We start from the raw sequence: 26,079 nt of genomic DNA on the forward strand, positions 1-26,079 counted from the left end.
CACTACCCAAACACCCTCTTTTATAAGTAGAGAACTACATATTACCTGCTCATTTTTTTCTCACCAGAGTTGAGCTTTTCACTTCCTGTCTGCTGTCAACTGTTTTCTGTTTATTCTTCACTGTTAGCTTTATACCCTAATGCAGTCTGCCTCCCACGTTGGTGTCTACATAGAAGGAATCCATAAGAATTAACAATAAGGGGAAGCACATCATAAAAGCATACAGCCTACGGTAGAGGCTTGTTTCCCACAGTGTGAAAATGTATCGGTCAGAGGCCTGATCAGATATACCCAAAAGTTCCAATTTCCTTTAAGCTCCAGAGGCCAGAAACCACAAATTGCCCAAACTAGATATACCAAAAGTTGTTTATTCCCTAAGAAATTATACACCTTGTGATGACCTAGTGTCTCTAAGGCAGGGGTGTCAAACTTGTCCACCCACCAGCCTCCCCCATGATGGATCCAGCATCCTCTTTGTCAGTTTGTTATACATGTCACTCACAGCACCCAGTTGGGCCAGTCAGGACCCACGGCTCAAGTAGCACCTACCCCAGGGCAGGCATCATGTGCAACATGGGTCCCAGACTGGATGGAGCAGATGCTACATGTAGTGTGGGTCCTGGAACAGGCACGGTGTATGGCTTGGTTCCAAGGCTCTGTGCATAATGCTCCAGGTCTGTGGGTCTACTCTGAGACTCAGGGACAGCACTGGGTGCTAGATGACAGAGCTGTGTCTGGGCCAGATCTGACCTGCAGGTTGTATCTTTGACATCCCTGCCCTAAGGCATAACACAAATCCCTGTAAGAAGATAGCCATTGTATTCAAGCTACATTTTTCTGCATTCCATTTCATCTCATTACCATAGCACTAACCCTTTTGTACAATCCTAAACCGTTCCTGTCTACTTTATGCTTTCAGATTTCTGTAGATGGTTATCATAGATACTTTCCCCTGGCTGTTATTTTGGCAAGTTATACATACCACTATTTATTTCTTTCATCCTATGTGGAAACAAAAATTCTCTGGCCTCTCAGTCATTTTTGTAGCTAGTCCCTAAATTGCTCCCAATTTGTCAATACTGTTCTGATTCCAAAAAATGGATAGTTACCAGGCTACTGTATAATATATTTAGGGCCTGATGTCTAAATAATAGTCAATGTGGCTCTATCAAATTTAAAATACCCTGCTTTATAGGATTGCAGTCTGCTACATAAGGTAAAAGGGTATTGTTTATTAAAAATGACATTGCATGCTGCTATATGATAACATGCCACTCTTAAGTAAGATAATTAATAGCTTATGCTTTAGCCAGTATTTATTATAAGAGTCTGCAGGGTAAAAATAAATAATTGATAAAACAATGCACAAAAAGGACTGGTAGGTTAGTTTTATTAAGGTCACCTGTTTAACTATTTATTGTCTGCAAGATTTTAAAATTAGAATACAAATCATTTACACTACTATTTTGGAAAAGGTTTATTTTTTGGATTAAAAAAAATCTGCTAGCAATACACAGGCACATCTTTTACTCATTATTTATAGCCCTGCATCATTACTGGTAAAGGCAACACAACCTGGAATTTTGTTTTGTTTTGTTTTTTGGTGAACTGAACGAGGGAAATCTGTTAATTAATTCAGAATTTATAGTGAAGTTTTTCCTAAATTTTGGTTTAGTTAAAGATCTTTAACTCTTCAAAGCGATGACTGAAAAAAAAATACATTTGACTTGATAAGTAGTCCTATCCAAGTGTCCTGTCAATATAATCCAGTACTACATAGTAGCAGCATCATTATAAAATATATATCTTTCATATTTTAATATATGCCTATGTTATTTTAGGGCCTGAAGAGTTCCTGAAGCCTGAAGGCTTATCTCCTATTTCTCCCAGCTATATAAATTGGTTCAATAAAAGATACTGCCTTCCTCACAATTCTGGTCAACTCCTATGGCAGTAAATGAAAGTTGACAGTGTTTAACATTATCTGATCAGGCAGTTCAGGGGATTCAGCACAATATAGACAACAAGCATACAGTATCTTGTGTCATTTAAATGTATGACCTAGCATAAACACAGAACTGAAACAAGGAAGTAGACAGGCATTTACTTTATCTTTAAACATCAGTTTTAAATGAATTCTTTGTCATAGATCAATGAATTCCCTTTTTCTATCAGAGTGCTATGCACTAAACTGGAAGTTAGGCGCGGAGATTACATAAAGTACTTTTCTCTCAGGTTGTCCCCATAATGGGAACTTTAAATGATCACCCATCTGCAGATTGAAGTCTACTGAAAGTAAAAAGTGGAAATAAAAAGGAGGCCATAGGGGGCACATGTACATGTATTATTAATATGCTGTAAGCTTATGGTGTAGTAAAATACTGCACCGTAAGCTTTCCCTGGCAGGGTGTCTACACGTCTACCCCTTGGGAGCAAATTTTCTTCAGAGGGGAACTGTTCATTCTTGAGCCCTGCTGTGCCCCCCTACAGCAGCCAGAGAGCTCCAGGCCCCCCTGGTGCCAGTCCCAGGCTAGCAGGGGGCATTGGGGTCAGGCCCTGGTCTCCAGGGGGTGGGGGAAGCTGTCCTGCCTCCAGGACAGCTACTTCCCAGGTGCAGATCAGACCCAGGGTTAGGAAAATATCCCCTCCCCTAGCTGCACATCAGGGCATGGGGCTTAGAAGCAACTGCTAGGGGAGGGGACATTTCCCCAGCCCTGTGACCTGATCTATGGATTGGGGCATGGGGCTGGGAAGCAACACCTGAGGGAGGGGACATTTTCTCAGCCCCGTGTACCAATTCACAGTTTGGGGTATGGGGTTGGGACACAGTAGCTGCGGGAGGGAACATTTTTCTAGCCCTGTGCCCTTATCTGCCAATCAGGGCACAGGGCTGGGAAACAGCTGCTTGGGGAAAACAACAGTTTCCCTACCCCGTTGCCTGGGTTGACCAGGAGCAATGTGCGCTACGGCACAGTAGTTACAGCCTGGTAATCTACTACCTGTATTTACAGGTTAGGGTCAGGTCAGACCAGGCCAGGTCTACTATTGTAGATGGTACTATCTGTAGCTGTCAATGCCAAGAGCTGGGTGGCAGGAAATAGCCTAGCAACTGCTATGGTGCCAACGGCTTTGGGTGGAGGAGCATCATAAAGGGGGTTAACTAGTCCTTACCCCTGGTGGAGGAAATGCCACTAAAAGGCAGATGCCACGGCAGGGTGGTCTGGGCTCTCTAGCCTTGGTTGCCAACCAGTCTAGGAGCAGAGCCCTGAAAAGCAGATGGACTGAAGATCTTTGTACTGGAAGCTCCCACAGCCAAGCTGGCTCCAAATATACTGGCTTCTGCCTTTCCTTTGGGATCAACCAGCTAAGCCACAAGGGGAACATTGATATATGGGCAACTCAAGCATCTCCATATCAACTGGCCAGACCATTGCAGCCAAAACTGGATAGAAAAGATACTCTATCTTTGCTACTTGCAATGGCACAACACAGAAGGAGGCAGTCACAGGTTATAAGATCAACTCAATTGACAAAGAATGCCATGTGTCACCTTCATCTGTGGGAGGAATCAATTGAGTTCCACTGGTCAGCTACCACTCACATTATTTTGGCAGCCCCTGGCCAGTAAGTTACTGTCAGTGGCTTTGCAATCACATCAGCCAACTCCCTCAGCACCCTCAGGTGTATCTCACCTGGCCCCATGGACTTGTTTATGTCCAGCTTTTCTAAATAGTCCCTAACCTGTTCTTTCACCACCATCGGCTGTAGAAGAATTGAACATAAGAGAAAAACAGGGTCACTGTTCCAAACAGCTTCCAATCAAAACCTAACATACATCACAAAGAGAAGGAGTAAAAATATAACAGAAATGGAACAGGAGAATAAGAGTTACAATAATTTTTCTTGGTCAGATTTTAATTTTTAAGAACCAAATTCTGCAGTTGTAATTGAGGGCTTCCACCTTCAGTCGGAGGTCTTTCACCATTCTCTCTCACTATATCAGACTCTTACGCTGCAGCTCCCTGAAATATACTGTGATTGTCTTAATCAGGATTACTTAAATTCAGCACCTTTTGTCAATTCCTGTCATGGGCAATGACAAACTTATCCAGTGGCCAGTCTATGTTTATAATACAAAGCATTATTTATTTAGACCAAATGCACTTCAATTAAAACATAATTTAAAACCATGCAAGAATTATGTAGATGCTGATATTACCAGGTGGTTCTCTAACTTTCATAAAGAGACTCTAGTTCTACAATACTTCAGGTCTTCTTTGCAAGACCAGTCGTTGTTGATCATAATTTCAGGCACATCCATTCTTGGATGTTACGTACATGTGTATCTTCATTTTCAGGTTCTATTATTCTGTACAGGTTCAGGTTTTGTATGCTAAGGTCTTTGAACCAGGTCAAATCAGTTTGCGTGCTATTTCTTAGAATGTGAGAGAGAGAGAGATTTCAAAGGCCTTGTTACTCATGCGGTTTCAGCACTGGTGATTTACTATGATTACCTCTCTCCATTGCTTTTACTTTCTGCAGGAAACATATGATCAATTTATCCAGGAATACAATAATTAGCACTCATACAAGGATAGATAGATAGAGGTGTGTGTGTGTGTGTATCCTTTTTTTTTCATGTCCTTGTGATAAAGTATTTAGCAGAACTTGCAGATTAATTGGAATCTGACAGGCCATGCTGTAAGTGCTTCTGTTATGGCCTATATAGCATTTACTAATACAATGATAATTTAATAGTCCATGAATGCAGAGCCTGTCATAATTTGGACCTTTTATTGCTAACTTCATTTTACAAACGTGGAAACAGAAGCTGTGATTTCCCAAGCAGCCTAATGGAGCTATCTTATCTAAATCCCATAGAAAGTCACAAGGGAATTAAGCAACTACCTCTTCTGTTCCTCTTTGAAAATCTCGGTTGGAAAAGTTAAGCGAATCACCCATACTTACATAGGCTGTCTGTACTAGTTCTCTTGATTCTTAGTCCTATGTCTCTAATCTAAACCACGCTGCTAATCATTTAAAGCCAGAATAAACAATCCTTGCCACTTTGTGAATTTTTACTCATGTGAACAGGTCTACTGGTGACTCAATACAAGTTTGCAGAAGTATTCTCTTAACTATACATACATTCTGTACTATGTACTGCAGCATTTTTTAAAAATTTTATCTAAACTCTTAACCTACATAAAAATAATGGTGATATCTATGCATGTGTGCTACAGGCGACTACTCTATTCACTTCTTTATAATTCCACAAGTTACTAACAGACAAAAAGATCATTTCCATCTTAAATAATAAAAGTCTGCAGATTGCTTTTGCAATGCCATATTACCACTTCAGAGCACATTCTTGGATTCCTCATGCACACTGTGATTTTCATCATCTCTGTACATGATTTAGTATATGCTGTTTCAAACCAGCATTACACTGCTCTCTCCTGGTGATTTATCATCTGAAAAAGCCAAACCAAACAAACAAGCAAAAAAAAACCCCCAAAAAGGATAACCTATGTAAACCACAATATCATAAAGAACAAAAGAAGATATCAGAATTCCTTTTCTACACATGCTAAATTAGCTAGGCTAATTTTATAGTGGATTTTGAATTATAATATTCATAATTATTTAGATGTAAGATCTCAATGGCTTCCAACCATTTTGTTGTAGGTATTCTATACTGATCCATTTCTTTTTCCTTTTCCAGAAGACAATAAAGGATTTATTTTAATACCCTTTTACAGGAAAATCATTCCATTAACATGCAAGACTTTATAAAGACTATTAACTGTTGTTGATGGGAATTATGCAGAAAGAAAATTCCTAAGCTTGGACAGGGAAAAACTCCTTCAGTCTGCCATGAAAGCATGGGAAAACAATGATTTTGCGGTGTTAGGTAAGTGTTTTAAAATCCCTCAAAATATATTATATTTAATCTTATACCTTCTTTGATTCTCAAAGCAGAAGGGTTGCAATGGTATGGATGTGGCTTCCTGAGTTCAGGGTAGAAGGCAGACTGGATTGCACTGCAATACTCTAATGGCGGACTGTCTATACTGAACAGTTTGGGAACAAAGGAGCATTTTGAAAACTGCCTGGTTTCTTCACTTGGCTGGAAAATACTGCCTTTTGTTTTGCTCAAGGGGAAAAAAAGTATCTTTCTTCTCCAAGATCACAGATCCACAGAACCCTAAGAACTTGAGGGAAAGAAAGGGAAAATAAACTTCTGGCCTTTCAGAAAAAATGCTGTTAGTGCTGACTATTTAGGGGATAATTTCTTTCCTATAAAGAGAGGAACAGTCACTGCATAGGTTTATTGCTTGTCTTTAAAAACAAGTCTTAAGCTTGGCAGAAAAACCCATAATGCAGGAATCCTTTACCACTCCAGAAAGGTAAACATCTCTTCATATGCTTCAAACCATTCTTTAAAAAAGAAAAGAAAACAGAGAACTATTTCATATTCATATATTAATTTAGTGATTCTCCAAAAATGGTAGTTATCAGACCTAATGTTTGGGGCTTTTGTGATGGGTGTTCTAAGCTGTTCCACTTACCTTCAGGTGGTATTTTGCAAAATTTATTGAACACTTATTTATGTATGGAGTTCAACTGACTTAACGATCACCTTCTGTGGTGGGCCCAAGTGCTCCAATCCAATCACAACTGGATACTTTAAGGAGTTGGATACACTTGCATGCCATTGAGCTAGCGCTGGAACAATTCCAGCTCCATCTCAAGCTAAAGCATGTACAACTGAATGAAAACAGAAAGCTCAATCTTGTACAGTGTAGATCTTAATCTAATGACATGGTAGTCCAATACTTAACTTTTGAAAGACTATGGTTGCTCCAAAATGTTGGAATTCACTGTCTTTGATAACTATTTGTATTTACTAAACCAACTATTTTCCTAAAACTTACATATAGAACCTTCAGATGTTCTCTAAAGACACAGTATCATTCACTTAATTATTTTGCTTCAAGGTCAGAAAGAGAAAAAAATCCCCCTTATTTATCTAGCTACTTATATTGCCAAACTTTACCTCAGTAGGAACCTTGTTCTGAACCAGTGTTATTCATCACACGTAAGAAGAAAAGGACTTCCAGACCAAATCATATTTCATAGAAACAATAAAGATTTCCAGCTGTATCTAATCAACAGCAATCCTGCATTTATGCTTCTATTTTTTCTAATTTATTTTTCCTCTGAAAGCTCATCAACACTTACACAAACCTTATTTTTATTTTTAAACCTCTACAGAATTACTAATATTTCCCTTTCGAAAGACAGCCACTTGCAAGGACCCAGCAGGTTCTAGTTCTTATTTTGTTTGACCTGATTTAACTAGTTTCCTCTGCTGAAATACCACAGTCTATGTTGGGAGATGTCAGGAAGCACAATATGTGCAGTGTGGGCGAGTGAGTGTTCTTAAGCCGTCAAGGAAGATCAATTATAGGGATTCTTGAATTGTGCATTGGATAAAAAACAGATGATAGAGCTTTACATGTGCAAATGTAGCAGCTTTTCTCATTTAATTTAAAAAAAAATTCATAATCACAGTAACAATTTGGCAACAAATATTAGAAATCACCCAGAAATAGTGGATTTTATTCATCTTTAATATTGTAGTCTCCTCATCATTTTGATCTGCAAATAACTTGAAACACCATTTAATTCATGTAGACAAGGTTCCATAGAAAAAGACAAGGAAAAAGGTTACTTACCAGTTGCTGTTGTTTTATTGATTTATTTGTCATTAGAGTTTGATTGTTAGGTTTTTTTCTAGTTTATGATTTGATATGAATTCAAGGCTTGTAGGAGGAGGAAATAAGGAACGTGCATCCAAGCTTTTGTGCCAATTTTAGGAAGGTTGAGTGATCTAGAGAAAGATCAGAAGTTTCTTCTCATAATTATTGTAAAAGGTGGGTGATTTGTATTTGAAGACCACCTGAAGTCCTGTGTACAGTCCTTGGGAAAAATCAGTAAGAAGATAAGAGTTGTTTTTAGAAGTTCAAAATGAACTGACTAATTTTGAAAGTGAGGTATGCAGGTACACCAAATAATCTTTGTGCTAATTGCAGCTTTTATGAGGGGAAAACAAACAATTCATCACCTTTCCCCTTGTAATTTCACCATAAGCAGGAGGTAGAAAGACAAATGTCTTTAAGCTGTCATGTGAAGCTCTGAATTCTCACTCTCTCTTTGCATTTTTATATCTCAGGCTAGGTACAGACATTCAAAAAGCCCAAGGCAGATTCAAACTAACTTACACAGGTTTCTCTAAGCAGACTCAACTAGTTTGGGAGCAAACAGAACACAAGTTTGCTCTTAGGCACAGTGGGAGGCAAGCATGATGCCTGTACTGGACAAGGCCAGAAGCTTGAGAGCACTCCATGATACCTAGCAGCCTGCCGAAGAATGCCAAGAGCAGCCAGCAGCTGACCACCCCGATCGGCTAATGCCCCTCTCCCCAGCCACACCTCCTGTCATTTTCCAGCTGGGGGGAAGGGGGGGAGTGGAGCAGGTCCTTCACAGGTGAGCTGGCTTGGGCCCCTCAGAAGGCAATATTTTACAGTTAGGGTGGCCAAAATCTGGAACCAACTTCCCAGGGAGGTGGTCCTCGCCCCTACCTTGGGCAAATTCAAGAGGAGGTTGGATGATCACCTGTCTGGGGTCTTGTGAACCCAGCATTCATTCCTGCCTGTGGCTGGGGGTCAGGCTAGATGATCTGTTCAGGTCCCTCCTGACCCTAGCTACTATGAAACTACCTGTCAGTGGCAGTGGGGGAGAAGGGGGAGAAGAGCAGCACCTCCCAAATGTGCTGGCTCAGGTCTGGGGGGTCAGGGCTGCAGGCCTCTGCTTCTCCCCTTCCCTCTCTGCCACTGACAGGCAAAGCAATCTGAGCCAGCATAGCTGCCAAGGGGAAGAGGGTGGGGTGGAGTCCTCTGCTTCCCCGCTACCACTGACAGGCACAGACAGGAGCCAGGGCTTGGGACAGAGGTTTTTCTGGCTTGTATGTGTGACAGCCTGAGGGTGGGGCCAGCCTGGATGGAGCAGACAAGCGCAGGCCAAGGCTAGCAGACCATCTTGTGAGGTGGGAGTTAGTGGGAGCCCATGAAGCAGCCTGGGATGCCAGGGGAATGTGACCTAACTTGAGTCGGGAGCGGGTGTGGTACAGAAGTTTGAGAGACTGTTCTAACCTAAATTGCTTAAATCTGATACTTCATCCATCCAGGTCTATCTTAGACCAGGTTACGCCATTTTTAAACTGGTCTATGTGCACTGAACTTCTGTTGTGTTACAGGTTTAGACTGGTTTCTGTTCACTTATACAGGTTTATGTGTAATGTCTGTACCTAGGCTCAGTATAACAATATGGAAAGCTCAACCATGCATTAAAGCAGGAATGGCCAACCTGTAGCACTCATTCCACAAGTGGCATGGGCAGCTTCTGTGTGTGGCACATGGCTGATCATAGTTTCATAGATGTCAGGGTCGGAAGGGACCTATTAGATCATTGAGTCCGACCCCCTGCCCCAGGCAGGAAAGAGTGCTGGGGTCACAGAACCTCAGCCAGGTGTCTGTCAAATCTCCTTTTAAATACTTACAAGGAAGGGGACAGCACCACCTCCCTTGGAAGCGTATTCCATATTTTGGCAACCCTCACTGTAAAGAATTTGTTTCTGATGTCCATTCTGAATGTGATCTCTTTCAGTTTGTGGCCATTATTTCTAGTTACCCCAATGGGCACACTGGTAAATATTGTATCCCCTACTTCTTGCTGACCCCCCCCCATGAGTTTGTAGGTGGCCACTAGATCACCTCTCAGCCTCCTCTTGTGGAGGCTGAAGAGGTTCAGGTCCCCCAATCAGTCCACATAGGGTTTTTTCTGTAGGCCTTTAACCAGATGAGTGGCCCTCCTCTGAACCCCCTCCAGGCTATCCACGTCCCTCCTGAAGTGGGGTGCCTAAAACTGGATGCAGTACTCCAGCTGCAGCCTGACCAATGCTGCATAGAGGGGAAGTTTATGAAGAGGGAAAACAGAAGAGAGAAGTTCAGGGAGAGGGCAAACAATAGAGGCACATAGGACAGAAATCACAAAGCAGAGCAGCAGATCAGTGGGGAGCACAGGGCAGAGAACAGAAAGCAATGCAGCAGATAGGGCAGGAAAGGGGATCAGAGTCACAATTAGATAAGACATGAGGGTGATCTGTGGCATGCCTGCCACAAAGGTCAGTTCTCACTACATTAAATTGTACAAGCAACTCCAACTGAACATTTCCTATCAATGAATAATTTTTAAATTGAAGAAGAAAATCCAGGTACATCACAAACACACAAGAACAAAAACTAATCAAAGCAGCTCCATCTTTTTTATTCTCTACAGAGGAAGTTCTTGTACTTAGTTCACATTTCATCTTTTAAGGCCCAATAGCTTAGCCCTTCTTTAAGATAAGGAGCTAGGGAAGATTCTATGTAGACCATGAATGATCATCAAAGAAATTACACATAAACCAGTATAAGTGATTGGAAACTGGTTCAAATCTGTAACACAATAGAAGTTCAGTGCACATAATCCTACTTCAAAATGGCCAAAACCAGTTTAAGATAAACCTGGATGGATGTAGTATCAGACTTGACTGATTTAGGTTAAGTTGGCTAATTGGTTTATTGAACTTGTCCCAGACCCCCTCTAGATTCAAGTTAATTCACTCACCAAGTATCCCAGGATGTTTTGCACCTCCCCTGCAAACCCATCCCTTGCAGGGTGGGTAGGCTAGCCTTGGCTCAAGTTGTCTGTTTGTGACGGCAGTGTACCACCATCATGGGCACAGACTAAGGTCAGGAAGGGTTGCAGGCAGACACAACCCCGAGACAGAACCCCGGGCAGGGTTACTTACCTCAGGAAGAGACGGCGGCGTTGGAGCCGAGACCACGGCAGCAGCTGCAGCTGCAATTACAACCACGCAAGCCGGCATTACGTCGGTTATTTAAGCAGCTGTTCCCGGTGAGGGAAACAGCTGAGCCAATCACGGCGGCTGACACAGCCGCCGTGGGAGAGTTTAAAAGCCCTGACAGCACCCGCGGGGAGGGGGAGCGAGAGAGAGAGAGAGAAGATGGGCAACACGTCTGGTGTGCTGCCGCTCCCCCTTGGGAAAGGCCCCAGCTAGGCTGCGCCGGACCCACACAGAAGCTGAGGCAAGGTTTGAAGCCTCTGACAGAGGCAGGAGGAGGCTCGAAGCCTCTACCAGAGGCAGGTAGCAGGAAGCTCCCTGTCCTACTCCAGGTAGGGAGTGGAGAAGTGCCAGGATCCCTCTCAGGAGGAGGGAAGCAGGGGGAGCAACGAGGCACCTTGCACAGATTAGCAGGGCCCCTAAGGGAAACAGAGACAGGGACAGATGGAACAGTCCCTAGGGGTCGCTGGGTCCAGGACACCAGTCCGGGAAGTCTCCTTGCTCAGGCGGAATATTATTTCTAGAGAAAAGGGGAGGGAAGAAGGACCGCCAGAGCTAGCTGAGGAGCCAGCGAGATTAGAAGACAGGCTGGCCAAGTGATACCGCTAGGCCTGGGTCCCTACAGTTGGAGGAAACCAACGGCAAGCAAGCCTGCAGTGAACCGCAGGTCACCATCCCACCAGCACGTGATCGGTTGGTGAGTGGACGGGGTGTAGGGGTGGCGGAGCCCCATGGAACAACAGAAGCGACAACTGTGAGTACACCCGCATTGGGGAACCCCTCTGATAAAGAACTCCATTGAAACCCTCTCACAAATCACACATAACAGCAAAGTCGTGGCAGGCGGGACGAGGGGAGGGGCTACCTAGACGACGGGTGATACTGGACTCGAGATGTCCGTCATCACACTGCTCCAGCTGAGCAGGAAGCCATGCTCAAATGCCCCCTGGCTTCTGGCCTGGGCCACTACAGGCATGTGTTACGCCTCAGCTCTGTATTCTTGGGCAACCCTGGCACAGGATGCAGTCTGTCTGACTCACAAAGGACTCACCCCCCCTCCCTCCCCTCCTCTACATAAATGAAACTGATTAAGATGCAGTGAGAGACGCACCTAAAACTCTCCAGATAAGGGTGATAAGAGTGAACAACTGCCCTCGGTCTCATCTGCATCTGAGATGGAACCAGATGACCATTCATTTACATGAGAGATGGAAAACAGAAAGCCTGAAGCAGAGACTTCAGTGAATTCTGGGACCAGAGAAGCAGGAGAGCGCTGCATGATGGGGAATCTGTGCTTCCAATGTTAATTAACCCATGTTCACACACACCCAGCTCAGCATTTATCAGACCAGTTCTAATCTGGATTTGCTAAGGACTTTTCCCCCCCCAGACACACACACACACACACACACACACACACACACACACACACACACACAGCTCTAAGTTTAATAGGCATCTCGGGCCGTACATTCCCCGGTCCCACTATGGGAGGCCTATTTAAACTTGATTGACTAAAACTCGGTTGCCGGGTTAGGGAATGCTGAGGCAAGAGACCGAGTCAGAGGGGGTATAGGCAACATTTGAACAATGGTTAAGGGTTCATCACAGCATCTAGCCTGCTGGAGCCCTAATCCCAGGTGTTGTCGTATCTTTCCCGAGATGACTGGTGGGAGTCCTCTCCACAAAAGGTTATGAGCACCCCAATAATTGCTTTAAATCTGGAAAAGTCATGCTAAGCTGAGGCTTGTGCACAACAAGTAAAAATCCAAAATCCTGATGCTGCAAGCTATCTATTGTTCCTGAAGAAACCATGAGATATCCCATCAGGATATCTGCCATCCATAGGAATCTCAAGCTGGCTCCCAAGTATTTGGGTTACTCCCTAATCTTAAGTGTTTCCTGATTATCAATCAGTTTCCTGAGATGGTCCAAACCAGATAACCCCTTGTCAATAGAAAAGACAATGATTTACACTACTGAGGGTGCTTTGAAGCAGCTGAACTGAGAGTATAAAAATCTGTAAGTGTGTGTGCTTAAAGAAGAAAGAGAAAGAAAAAGAAGAAGCAGGAGGAAAGAGGGAGAAAAGGAAAGAAGAAGAAAACTCCTGTGCTGACACCATCCCCTGTCATTCTTGGGACGCTGGAAGAACAGATCATCTCCCTTCAAGGACTGTGCTACGGACTGTGCCTGTCAGCTTTGCAGCCTGCGTACCATGGACTAGGTGAGATTCCCAGCGTTCTCTCTCATCTGTCTAGGCATAAACTTCTGAACCTGCACTGTATTAGTTAAGCTTGAGCTAAGTTTCCCCAAATACTTAGTGAAACCAGAATATTATTGTCATTGTTTGTGTTTGTTTTTCTTTTGCATGTCTATTACTACTAGTACTATTATATATTTCATATGCTTAGCAATAAATAACTTTTATAGGCAAACTGGTAGTAATTGGGTATATTTTTCCTTCTCTGCTTCTTTTTCCTCCTGTGCTCTGCAGCAACGCTTCTTTTACCTATGCTAAAGATCCCTGTGAAGCCTAAATTATTGTGGGGTTTGCTCATCAAGAGGCCAAAGATTGGGACGTGCTGAGTTTGAAACACATAAGGGGATCAGCTTGTATAGGCTGATTGACCCAGTTTGACTCAGACGTGCCCTTATGAACTGAATGCTGGCCCATGAGGGTGTCAGCTGGACACCCAGCCGGATTCAGAGGGATTCTGTTTACCTGTGTGCTTGTGTTTGACTGCATTTTATTGTTGCTCTTATGAACTGATTCTTGGCATATGAGGGTGTCAGCCTGTCCATGCTGATCAGCCCGGCCAGATCAGGCGTGTCACGTTAATTTGTGTGTGTTTGTGTGTATGACTGATTTGGTGACTGGAGGAACCCAGTCCCATTGAGATTGAGTCCTGCAAGATAGCTCCACTGGGGGTGAGGGCTTGCAGAAGGGAGAAATACAGCTCCATATAGTAACACAAGCAGCACATTGACAGAATCACCAAGACCCTAGAAACTATCCCTAATAAATGAGCACACCCCAAAGTAATGGGCAAATTTGGTAATACATGTGTCTGCATTTCTGGAATCAAAAGTAAATGTCTGTTCACTTGCTTATCGGTTCAACCTACACAGCTTAAATTAACCTGCCAAGATTGAATTGATTCAGTCTCAGGTTGTTCGACTGTCGGTACTTAACCTGTGTGTGACTGCTAAAGCCCTGTCAATAATCAAAGGTGCTTCTCCATCCCAAGGGAGATTCCTGTTGCTTGTGTCACTTGCATAATAAAAGTAGCAAGAAAAGTTAAAACAGGGTAAGAAAGTACAGTAAAGCATGACTGATAACCAAGCAATGTCAGGAGTGCCAAAAAAAGGCAACAGGATCCCCCTGCCAAAAAAAAGCACAGAATTCCCCCCCCCCCCCCCCCCCATGTAGTAGTTTGAGCTTGTAATATTTAAAGGGCCAGCAAGCATCTTGGTCAAATTCAGCACAGATTTAAACAGACTACTGATGAGATTGGCTCACTTTATTTGCCATTGCCATGTCTTAATTACTTAAAGCATGTTTTAAATTATTTTTAAATATTCAACAAGAAAAACTGATTAGAAAAGTCAGAAACATGTATTAACCCTTGTAAAATAGCTAATATTTATTAGCCTGTTCTGACAAACCCCCTCCACGCCCCCCAACCCAGTATAGAACTATGCAAAAATCAAGGGTTTTTGAGAGTGATATTTTTTTTAACCAACTGCATGGTGGGAATAGCTTTAGAAAAGATTTTGAATGCAGTGCGTTGGTGATCTGAAGAAGAATGTTCTGCATTCAAAAGCTTGTCCAAGTCTATCTCAACCAGTTAGTCCAATAAAAGATAACACCCACAAAAATCCTTGCCTCTCGCAGGTTTCCTGGACCATCACAGCTACATCATTCCAACACTACCACAGAATAGAACTACTAATTCAGAAAGAATTAAAAAAAGTAACATGTAGGATGTCACTGCTGAATTTTTCAAGACAGCAATGAGCACACCCACTCAGGGAGAGATCATCTTAAATCTTTAAGCACTGAAATCGTGATTCCAAATTAAAAAATAAGGCAGGTAATCATATATAAACTTCTTGTATAGTCCTCTCTGGAAGATTCCTTCTACATAATCTCTCTGTCACTGTTCATCTTGATACTTTTACTAATACTGTGAAAAAAGCACCACAGTTATTTGTTTGTTCTCTTTTCTTACTTACCGTTATATACATCAGGTTATTGTGCAAAGATTATTATGCTTATTGAAATTTTTAGATACAATTTTCTAAAGACAATCCAGTTTTTCTCTTAAGGTAATTTAGTCATGTTAAGAAACCATATCTTTATTTTTGTATCCTCTTTGATTAATGTTTGTAAAGTAAACAAAAGATCTTTTCACAAATGTTCTTAAGAAATTATCTGCTATTGCCAGGCAACATAATTAAAAACAAACATGCTTATCTCCTTTAGTACTTAATTTTGTATAAGAATGATGCTGCTTCTGCAGTATTTTTGTGTTGCTAACTTGTAGGTGTAATTCAGCAGCTTTATTTTTTGTTTAACTGATAGTACTCAAGATTGTTCATTAAATTTTAGCCATGCCCATTAGTTTCTTAAAAAAAAGTATAAATTACAATATCTATTATGCGTTTGAAAGCCAGAAATGTTGTTTGGGAATCACAGATTTAATATAAATTAGGTCTTTCCATCTTTTGATCCACAATATTGAAATATATTACCAAAACCCTTATTGTCAGGTCTTTATTTTTCATCTGCTGAATTTAAATTTCAAGAAAAAAAACTATAGTATTTGATCATGGTTGGGCTCACTGGCTTCTCTTTTGAACACACCTTTTTAGAGAAACCGTCTAAATATGAAGTGGAACAAAAATTTTCTCAAATTCATTAGAGACAATGTTTTTATTGATGCATCATCCTCAGGCTCTTCTAGAAAAGCATTTTCTGTTTGGCCATTCTGTTATCAAAATGGGTAACTTATATTTTACTATATGTTGTAATTTACACAGAACAGTAGCAACACACAATTTAAATCTGATTTATTCTAGTAACTTCTAAACAACCACCCAATTTGTATTCCAAGAAGTCACACTGGTATAGCAATATACAACTAGGTTCCAACGCCACCTAGCTAACTCATGAATTAATTCATGTCACTATACCTTTCTGGATGTCAGCCAAAAAGACATACACGTGTACTTGTCACTACCTATCTTGAACACTGGCAGAAGAAGTGTCTGTCTGCTACATCTCTTTCTTAATGATGTCAGAAGTCATGTCTCTACTCGAAATTTTGTAAGCAAGTTTGATTGGCTCACCATACTGATCTGTCAGTGTGTGTGCACACCACTGTGCTTGTGCTGGTGCAACATGGTTCGCACAATGAGCAGCTATGCTGGCTAAATGCAAAGTGAACCACAGATAGAAACTACAGTGGCTCTTGGAACATCTTCTGATGCAGTGCGCTGTAGGACATGGGAGCAGAATATTATGGGCAAGTGAGACTATACAAAAGGGTTGTGGACACCTGTGACCAACCACCACAACACTGTTCTTTCAGTCCTATTGCCCCTTCCCATTTTTTTGCATGGCAGTTTTTTGAATGCCTAGAGTCACTTGCATTTTCACTCCCTACCATTAGCATGGATACTAATGAGGTCTCTTGCACAAGTCAGTAGATCCTGCTAGCAGACTATAAAAGTGGGTTTTTTTTTGGTATTTATTCCAATGGACAGTAGAAGTATGACACAGGGATGATTACACGATGTGGATGCAGACAAATGAATGAGAAGAATGTAAAGCAGTTAAAAGCCACAGCCTGAGTCAGACATTTGCCAACCATCTGAATGCAGCTGGACATTGTTTCTGGGCTCTGGAAACTAACATGAACTACTGCAATTACATCATGATGCATATCAGGGACAATCAGCAGTGGTTGCAAAAACCTTCATAAAAGGCATGCAATATTCCTGGATCCATGTGCAAACCTTTCCTCTGTCCTTTAATACTCTCACAAAAATGTGATGAGCTTTATCAATCAATAAACAGCTGGCAGTTGCTCTGTGAAAGCCACTCACACTGGACTGTTACCATACTGTGGGAAATCAGTTTGAGGTTGTAAAGTCCCCATTGGGCAGTTGTCCTGATGTGTTCAGAGCAGTTATGTAAGGGGACCTGGGCATAGGTAGTTCAGTCAACTGATTTGGGACACAGGTCTGACACTGGGCAAGCCAAAGGCTGGGACCAACGGGGACACTCAAAAGACCAGGACTGCATACAACAGATAGGGAGGTGGACATCTTGAAGCCTGCAGTCTTTCTTTCTCCCTGACCTTGAGTGGCTCTTCAATTAAGCTCCTTCCCCAGAAACAAGACAAAAGTTGTCAAAGGTCAGGCCAAGAGAAATAGGTGTGCCAAGGGCAGCAGGAACCTAAGGATGAGCCAAACAGGAGCCAAGGGATCAACTGAGCACCATGAAAAGTTCAGAACAAGCAAACTAGCTTAAGTCTTAGGAATGAGAGTGAATGTATGAACCCCAGTGAGAGCCCTGAAGCCAAAGAAAACCTTTAAACACCTGAAATGCATTCTCTAGAGCCAATCCCAGGGCTTCCTTGGGCACAGTAGTAGAGGCTAGTATACCATCTATTCTGTCATTTACTTAAGATGGGGACAGACTCGCCTAAACTAGCTGAGATCCAATCTTGAAACACTTACAAAATAAACTGAGGCTCTGGGCAACACAGAGAAAATTGAGGGGTATCAGATGATGCAGTTCCTGAACTGAGGGCTGTGAGCAAGTGATGGGACTCATATTCCTAGTTCACCTCCCCACTCCAGGCTCAAGAACATCAGGGCTAGGGACAGAAGCTACACATAAACCGGTTTAAGCGATCAGAAACTAATTTAAACCTGTAAGAGAACACAAGTTCAGTGCACATAAACCAGTTTCAAAATGTCTGAAACTGGTTTCAGATAAACCTGGTTGAATGTAGTATCAGACTTAACTGATTTGGGTCCAACTGGTTTATGGAACTTCTGTCCCAGATCCTTTCCTGGTTTAAGTTAAATCAGAATCCCCCAGCATCCTAGTATGCTTTTCAGCCCTGTAAAGTGCTGTCTTTTCTAGAAAGCAGGACTGGTCCTGCCCCTCCTCCCTAGCTGGAGCACTATCACTGCTCTGGCTGACTGAGAAGAAAGTGGGAGACTGCAGTGTTTGCCAGGCTTTCCCCTGCCCCATCCCACTCCATGCTCAGTGCTCAAGCAGGGATCTCCCCCCTCCCTCCCCTCTCCCACAGAACATACCCTAGCCTGCATCTGGTCACAGTCACGCCACCCCCATGATAGCTAATACTGAGAAGTGTCTGTGTATGTGTGTCTCCAATTTCACTGAGACAAAGGCAGACAGAACAGTGTCCACTTAGGGCTTTTTGGAGCTAATCAATAGGTCAGCTGGTAATGTCCCTCCATTCCTTCCTTGGAAAAGCTGTTTAAGAAGAGCATGAACTAATGAGAGAGGCTTTTGTTTTCTTGATGGGCTGATAAAATTTGTGTTATCAGTTCCCTGCTGGCTTGCTTGCCTGTCAGTTTGGTGTAGACAGTATGAAGTAGCAGGGAGAGGGAGATTAAAAAGCTCAGTATCATCAACAGATGCATGCACTGCACATTAGCAGTCCTCCCTTTCCTCCCCCCTGCTTGCCTCAGAGTGTTAGCCAGGGGCTGGCAACACTCCTGCCCCTTGAGCAGCGAGAAGGGAAAAGTCTAGCAAGGGTTGCTTCCCACTCCCCCTCCAGGCACACCCCGGATAAGGACTGTGCAGGCAGGGTGGGGATTTAACCCCCCCCCCCCCCCCGAGCACCTTGCCGTGGCCTGGCTACACCCCCCTCAGCTCAGCACTGGTGAAGGGAAGTGAGGGGTCACTCTAGCACCCCCGGCTTCTAGCCTAAGCCACTGCAGGCATTTGCCTGCATTTCTCGATTCAAAAGTGAATGTCTATCCACTTGCAAATTGGTTCAAGATCTGCAGGTTACACTAACCTGAAAAAATTGAATCAATTCAGGCTCTGGCTTTTTGAATGTTTGTTCCTAGCCCAATAGAAAGGGATACTTCTCCATGGTGATGCAGGCACTGGTATTGCACAAGGGACAGTATAGTCATTAATCTTGGTTTGTTGGGGTGGGCATACACGGGCCTGTTCTAAAAGCTGCACTCAGGAACATTCTTTTCTAACTGTCCCATCTACGATGGAGGTATTTAAATGCCTTAGTCATGGGGGGGGGGGGGGGTTGACTTGTCCTAATCTTGCCTAATTTACGGTTTCCCAGCTCATAAAACGATTCCTTGGCAATCTGGATGGTAGCAAGAAGTGGTTAAACTATTGACTGAGCAGATGTAGTTAAGTGACCTTTTGGACATCAGAAAAGATGCTAGAGATCTCTCATGACAAGGCTCAACCAAACATCTCCCTTGTTTTTCTGCCTGCCATGTGCTGTGCAGTATTTGCAAAGCTAAAGGGGAAGCCTTGCCAGCAGTATGGCAGGTGGAGATGGAGGGACTGCCTGCTGCTTCTGAGCTGCCAGAAATAAGTGCAATAATTAGAGCCCATGAGACATTATTTGGCTGAGTGTGGCCTTAAGAGAGTACTTCAGCGCTATGTTGTGAATTATGACAATATTTGCTACTAAAGACAGCACAGCCTTTGCATAGAATGGGGATCATGTCCCTGTGCATGGATGTAACAATCAGGGTTTGTTTTGTTTTAATGTTCTCAAGTGAATTCTATATGAAATGAGGACAATTTTATGTGGGGAAATAACCAATGGTGCTTAACTTTAGAGTAAACACACAGAACAAGCAAACCTGCATCCAGTTGACCAAATCAAAACAGCCTACAAACTTAGGATATACAAAGTCCTGAGGAATGTACAAAATGGCCAGGAGCACATTGCCTGAAAGCTAGTACATAAAGTCTGCTTCAGCCTCATAAATGTCTCTGTTTTTCTACTTCCCATGGAGCTGGGTTTGTACTTCTCCCCACAGACTGAGGTGATCCAACATCCAAATATCTGCCCAATTGAATCAGGGATCGAAGCTTCGCACAGCTCTCCTGCTTATATTGAAATAACGGGATAATTTTTTTTGAATATTTTGTTGTATACATTTTGAAATAAAGAGTAAATTTAATTATTTTTATCAGTTAATGTAACTTCATGTGTTCTGTACTTTTTTTTGTCTTTTAGGAAGTTTTTTAATATTTCTCTCCCTGCCATGCATTCTTTCATTGTCAAGCAAAGTCTTTATTCATATTTTTCCTTTTGTAAATAGAGCTATTTGTCTTATAAGCTTCACAGTTAACTTTTCATCTTTGCGTTAATTAAGCCCTCATCATTTGTCCCACTGCAACAGATGATTCCCACAGTGTCATGATATATTTACTCTTCAGATGTTACAAAAGATGTTAATAATATTCAGGTGTCTTGATAGATTGTAATGTTTAATAAATCATTTTATAAACACACTTTTAGGGAGTTAGTGATGTCCCAGAGGAAGACATATATAAAGTACAGTTTGTATCTGCTTTAAATTCCGGGTATGAAACAATAAAAGACCCATACTATAAGAAACAAACAATTAAAAATAAATGCAAATGAATATATGGAAAATAAAAAATGATGCTCATGTTTCAGTTACAGAACTGCACCTCTACACCCTGCTCTGGTTTCTCTAAGTGCAATATTCAGCCTCCTGTCCGTGCTGATTTTAGGATGGAATCTCATGAATCTTCCATTCTTAGACCAGAATATAGATATACTATCCTGAATACCACTTACAAGCCTGCAGGTGTGATTGGATTTCAGGCACCTGCTTCTTCTCTCTCTAGGAACCTTAAATATGTTATACTGCTCAAGAAGGCTGTTAGCCAAAGAATTCTTTAAATTAGCAGTTGGAACAAGACTTTAAAGAAATAAGATTTTTTAATATTTAGTCTCATCAAATCTTATGCCTCAGAACAAATTATGCGTCTGGTTGTCCAGAGTGCTGGAGCATGGCAACAAGTACTACTGGTGCTTTACAGTCAGGGGTCTGGCATGTAGTGATCCCAGCATGCTTTGGGTGCTGCCACATTCAGAGGTTCCTGAAGGAGGCTGAGCACAGAGGAAAGTGCTGATTGGCTAGCCACTCAGAAATCCACACCCATGGCAGATTCCACCCCCACCTTGCACTGATAAAGGCTCATCAAGTTCACTTCCAGGCTGCAGTGGATCCCGAGTGCCCTGCAGTTCTTGATTCAGTGGTGCCAGTAGGTCCTGTGAATACCATACTTCCATCAGTACAGAGTCAAGGCTGCCACCACTTCTCTGGAGAACTTGTACAGCTCCTGTGTGGTCTGGTGTGCTGCACCATGTACAGCCATGACTGAGGCTGTGGTGGTCTCTGGTCTGCCCATCAGTTTGGCATAGACAAGTCCACAGATAGTGTGGGAGGTGTTCTCGGCTATCCAGTGGGTGATGGTACAGTGATTCACCTGCCTCATCAACATGTGGGAGGGCTCTGACACACTGTCTGCTTTGTGGGGGGGGATGACTGAAGAGTCTCCCCTTCAAAGCAGCCATGGCCTTTGCAAATTACAGCTGCATGTCACCACACAAAGCACACACATACTTCCTGTCCCTTGGCTTGCACCTGCCTGTAAGGTTTTGATGCTCCCTCCACTTCAAGAGAGACACAGAACAGTCTCCCTTTTGCCTCAGTCACAACATTTACCAGCTATAAAGCCAAGAGATGAATCTGAAGCACTTGGCCAGGAGCTCAGCCATCCACAAGTTCCAGCTCTGTACTCTTCCTTGTAGATAAAGCCAGAGATGCTAACACAACAGGAGCAGGTAATTTTTTGCATGGCAGGAGGGTTTGGGAGGTGAATTCCTGACGTGTTTTGGGCAGGAAGGATTTTATCCATCATGAAGAAAGATAGGAATGAGCAGCAAGTCCATGTGGTGATGTGAGCCAGGCACCATCCCCCTGGGGCAATAAATAGAGTTCAGCGTGTCAGACAGATTCCCTGGAGCCATGGGGTGTGGGGATGAGGGGTAGGGAGAGATGAGGAGCAAAGTCTCTTGTGATACTGGAGGACAAAACCACAGCCTATGGAGCTAAGTATAATGGCACATGTAGCACTAGGAATAGTTGTGTTGCTGCTAAATTCATGTTGGAAATAGCTAACATTTTGTCATGGAATTGCCATAGTGTTTTGGCAACAAATCACTTGAGCAGTTGTATGTTCACTTTTTGGAGCCCAAAAACAGGATATATCTCACAACAAATGCCCATGGCCTGAAACATTTAAATTTGTCACCAATAGGGGGAGGCTTATGAACATGACAGACAGAACTTTAATGAGCCCTGTACCAACAGAACTCACTGCCTGAAGGGATAAGAAAAATTGCATACCTTCTATTAAAGAACAAAATCCATTGCCTTATTCTAATTTTTTCCTCAGTTGTTCCTAATGAGTTTTTAATCATGTCATGATCATTTAAAAAATATCACTCAACAAGATATTCAAGAGATCTTCTTTTTTGATTAAAGCAGAGCATATTATACATATATTTCCTTTTTACTTACTTGAGAGACACTCATGTATTATTGTGGGAAATGCCATATACAGATAGATTTCACTGTTACCTTCAATACTGTCTCTGTTCTTTCAAAAAAATAGGGCACTGGTCTTTGACTTGTATAAAAATTTCTCATGTATTGCTCCTCCTTTGTAAAAACCTCTCTCTCTATTGTATGTTTTGCTTAGATTCTAAATCCCTTGGAGGATGAACATCTGGAAAGGACTTGCTGTATTTTCAGTGCCAACAAAGACATGTATGAATAACCTTTTTTTTTTTTTTTCCGATCTAGCACCTTTTGTGAGCACTAAGTTTACACACAAAAAATATCTTGGTGATCTACTCACCTACCCTTCTGACACATGAATCCCATTTGATGATGTCAGGAGTTCAGTGCTCAACATCTCAGCATAAGCGGAATTTAGCCTGGAGCTACAACTTTGGGGGAGTCTGGTAAGAAAAGACAGATATTTTAAGCATTGTAAAATATTAAAAAGACCTAATGTGCAAAAAGGTAGAGGATGAAAACCTGGCTCTGCTCAAGTAAATTGAAAATTTGCCATTGACTTCAACAGGGCCAGGATACATCTATCTACAGTCTTTGGACACACATGAAAAATGATGCAGACACTGTAAATTTGAGCTTGTCTTGTAAAATATTTTATTTTAAATGCATTATTTTTCAGGATTAAGATTACAGTTTATCCAGAACTGAAATGGTTTAATCCTACTCAGAAATAACTGATAAAGAATGATGTGCTTTTTAAAGGAGCATAAATGGCTTTTAAAGAAAAATCTATACAATCGCAACATAAACAGCTGTGTGTATGTGTGTACAACTTCAGTTGAATGTCCAATCTCAGCCTAAGCCAGGTAGCCAGAGACATTTGAGCATTATTTTATATTCACATTTTGTATTTAATACATTGGATTTTTAATTTCATTAGCTTTTCACAGTATGTCACAAAAATGATTGCCGTGTAGCACAGAGATATCCAAAGTAATTTTAAACTAGCTAGTTCAGATACTAGTTGTAGAGAGCTCAGTGCAGGCTGCAAACCCCACTGAGAAGCAAGGTAAATTGAACACCGTGCTGCCATGTCTATTCTATTATCAGTACTACCTAAGCTAATTAAGTTGAAAACTAGCTTGGTTATCTCTGCATTACACTGGTGACAGTCCTTTAGAACATACTGGAAAGATGCTCAATATTACTCATGGGAAATACTTTAGCCTACCACCTAAATGTAAGAAATTAGATTTTAGATCAAAAGGAATCTGTGTTCATCTAGGATTTGAAATGTGTGACTATACTGCACATCATGATCACCCAAAAATGCATATAAAGGAAGTACAGGTGGCACTAATATTGTTAAATCTATTTAAGAACTAACTAATGGTATTTATTACCACTGAAAAAAAAGCCCTGATTTCTTGATCCAAATGGAAAACATCCTAGAGCTTGAAGCTGCACAGGACTTACGATTCACTTCTATAGTACAACAATATAAATACCCAATCAGTGGATTTGTAAGGAGCCTTCACACAAACTGACTTATAAAAAAAAAAAGGGAAATAAAACATTTATTTAGAGCCCAACGAATATATAATGGTTTACATTTTGCACACAGACAGCTAATTTCACTAACGTTCAGCAGTAAAAATACACAGGTTTTATATTTATTTAGTACCTAATATCTTGAAGTGTGATACAACTACAGATGCACAGAATCTCTGAAACACAGCCATCTCAGCACACTATCCAACAGTATGAGGAAGGGAAATTTTGGCTAAGAAAATCAAGGGAAACCCCTACTCTTGTAATAAAAAGTGCCAAACAGATGGCAGCCAATCCAATGCATGGTGAGATATCAAAACAAGTGAAGCTGCATATCAGAACCTGATGTAGAGGAAAACAAAGAACTATTTAGTCTGTTAAGCTTTTGATTGACCTATAAATTAATCTAATAGTAGGGAACAGGGTTTTGTTTTATATAATTGTAGGGGTTCTGCTGGTGAACGTGCAAATTAAATGAGACTATTCACATGAGTAAACATTTGTTAATATGAGTAAGGAATCAGAAGGGAGTGAATTAGTCTCCTATGACTTCCCTTGAAACATGCTATTTTAAAACACCAGAGGCATGAAAGAATCAGTAGTTTAGTCCTGAGAACCTATGGAGACACCAATTTAAAGATAAATAAAATATTCTTCATTTGGAAGGTTTTTATCTAGCATTGTTACAACTCCTAAAATTACTATATGATTATGATAATGGAATGGAATCTCAATTTTACCAGTGCACTTGATTGCACTTTTTTAGTAGGGTAAATAATACTCTGGCATGCATCTCAAGCAAAACCAAGGAAGTTAATCTTCCGCTTTACTCAGCATCATGGGCGACTGGTGCCTCCTGGCTCTGGTGGGGCACCAGCGGCCAATCGCCGATACGGTGGGGAGGTCCCCCAGCAGCCAATTGCCAATGGAGGTGGGGGTGAGGGTGTCCCTCAGTGACTGATCACCGACCCTGGAAGCACCAGCAGCAAACCAGAAGTACCGCCAGCACTTCTCAGGGTGGGCATTGGCCAGTGCTCCCCAGTCCCTGACTGGCGAGGGCCCCTCCTACAAGTTGGCTATGCTCAGCATTGGTGAGACTGCAGTTCCAGTACTGTGTCCAGTTCTGGGTGCTGCACTTTAACAAAGACATAGTAAAGCTCGACAGAGTCCAGAGAAGAGCCATTCGTGTAATCAGACTTACATGGCAAGCCATACATGGAAAGGCTGAGAGACCTGGGACTCTTCAGCCTTAAAAAGAGAAGGCTGAGAGGGGACCTGATAGCAGCTTACCGCTACATCAGGGGAATACATCAGGGGCTTGGTGAACAACTGTTCACCAGGGCATCCTTGGGGAAAATTAGGAGTAATGGCCACAAACTCCTGGAAGACCATTTCAGGAATAACACTAGGAAAAACTTCACAGTTAGGGTGTCCAGACTGCGGAACAGGCTCCCTCCAGAGGTGAAGCAATTACTTACCCTGGAAATCTTCAAAAGGAGACTGGATGGTCACCTCGCTGGGGTCACTTGACCTCAGTTGTCTTTCCTGCCTAGTATTCTCTTTAAATTGTTTGATTGTTTCACACAGCAACAAGAGAGAAAAAAATATTACAAATGTGATCCTCTGCCAGGTTTTAAATGCAAGCAAAAATATATTGAGGGATCCTCTTAAATAATTTGAACTTTTGATCACCTAGGCACTTGGGAAAACTGAATGCACCTTCCTTGGATGCCCTTAACAGAGGGGACTGCCTCACTTAAGAACATGCCAAGACAGTGTATAAATGAGGAAAGGAAGTTAGGGAAAGGGAATAAGTTATGAACTTGGGAAACATGACAACATAGTATACACATGTATAAAATGTAAAGGACCCGACTCTTCTAGTAACTTTGGAAGTAGTCTCT

General features: G+C 42.1%; 1 protein-coding gene across 8 annotated transcripts in view; it reads right to left on the minus strand.

The window, feature by feature from the left end:
• Window positions 1-26,079, minus strand: part of BICDL1 (BICD family like cargo adaptor 1) — a 112,764-nt gene that overhangs the window by 84,338 nt on the left and 2,347 nt on the right. For 3 of the 8 annotated variants that reach the window (XR_009455172.1, XR_002092219.2, XR_009455171.1), the window contains 3 exons: window positions 25,654-25,734; window positions 22,965-23,067; window positions 20,477-22,021 (listed from right to left, as the gene is read on the minus strand). The gene's annotated coding sequence lies outside the window, so the exon portion shown is untranslated. Of the gene's footprint in view, window positions 1-45; window positions 166-20,476; window positions 22,022-22,964; window positions 23,068-25,653; window positions 25,735-26,079 lie in introns of those variants that run through there. The other 5 variants (XR_009455175.1, XR_009455176.1, XR_009455177.1 and 2 more) reach the window with 5 other exon arrangements.

The sequence above is a fragment of the Alligator mississippiensis genome, chromosome 10, assembly GCF_030867095.1.
Source record: "Alligator mississippiensis isolate rAllMis1 chromosome 10, rAllMis1, whole genome shotgun sequence".
In the NCBI taxonomy this organism is placed as follows: domain Eukaryota; kingdom Metazoa; phylum Chordata; order Crocodylia; family Alligatoridae; genus Alligator; species Alligator mississippiensis.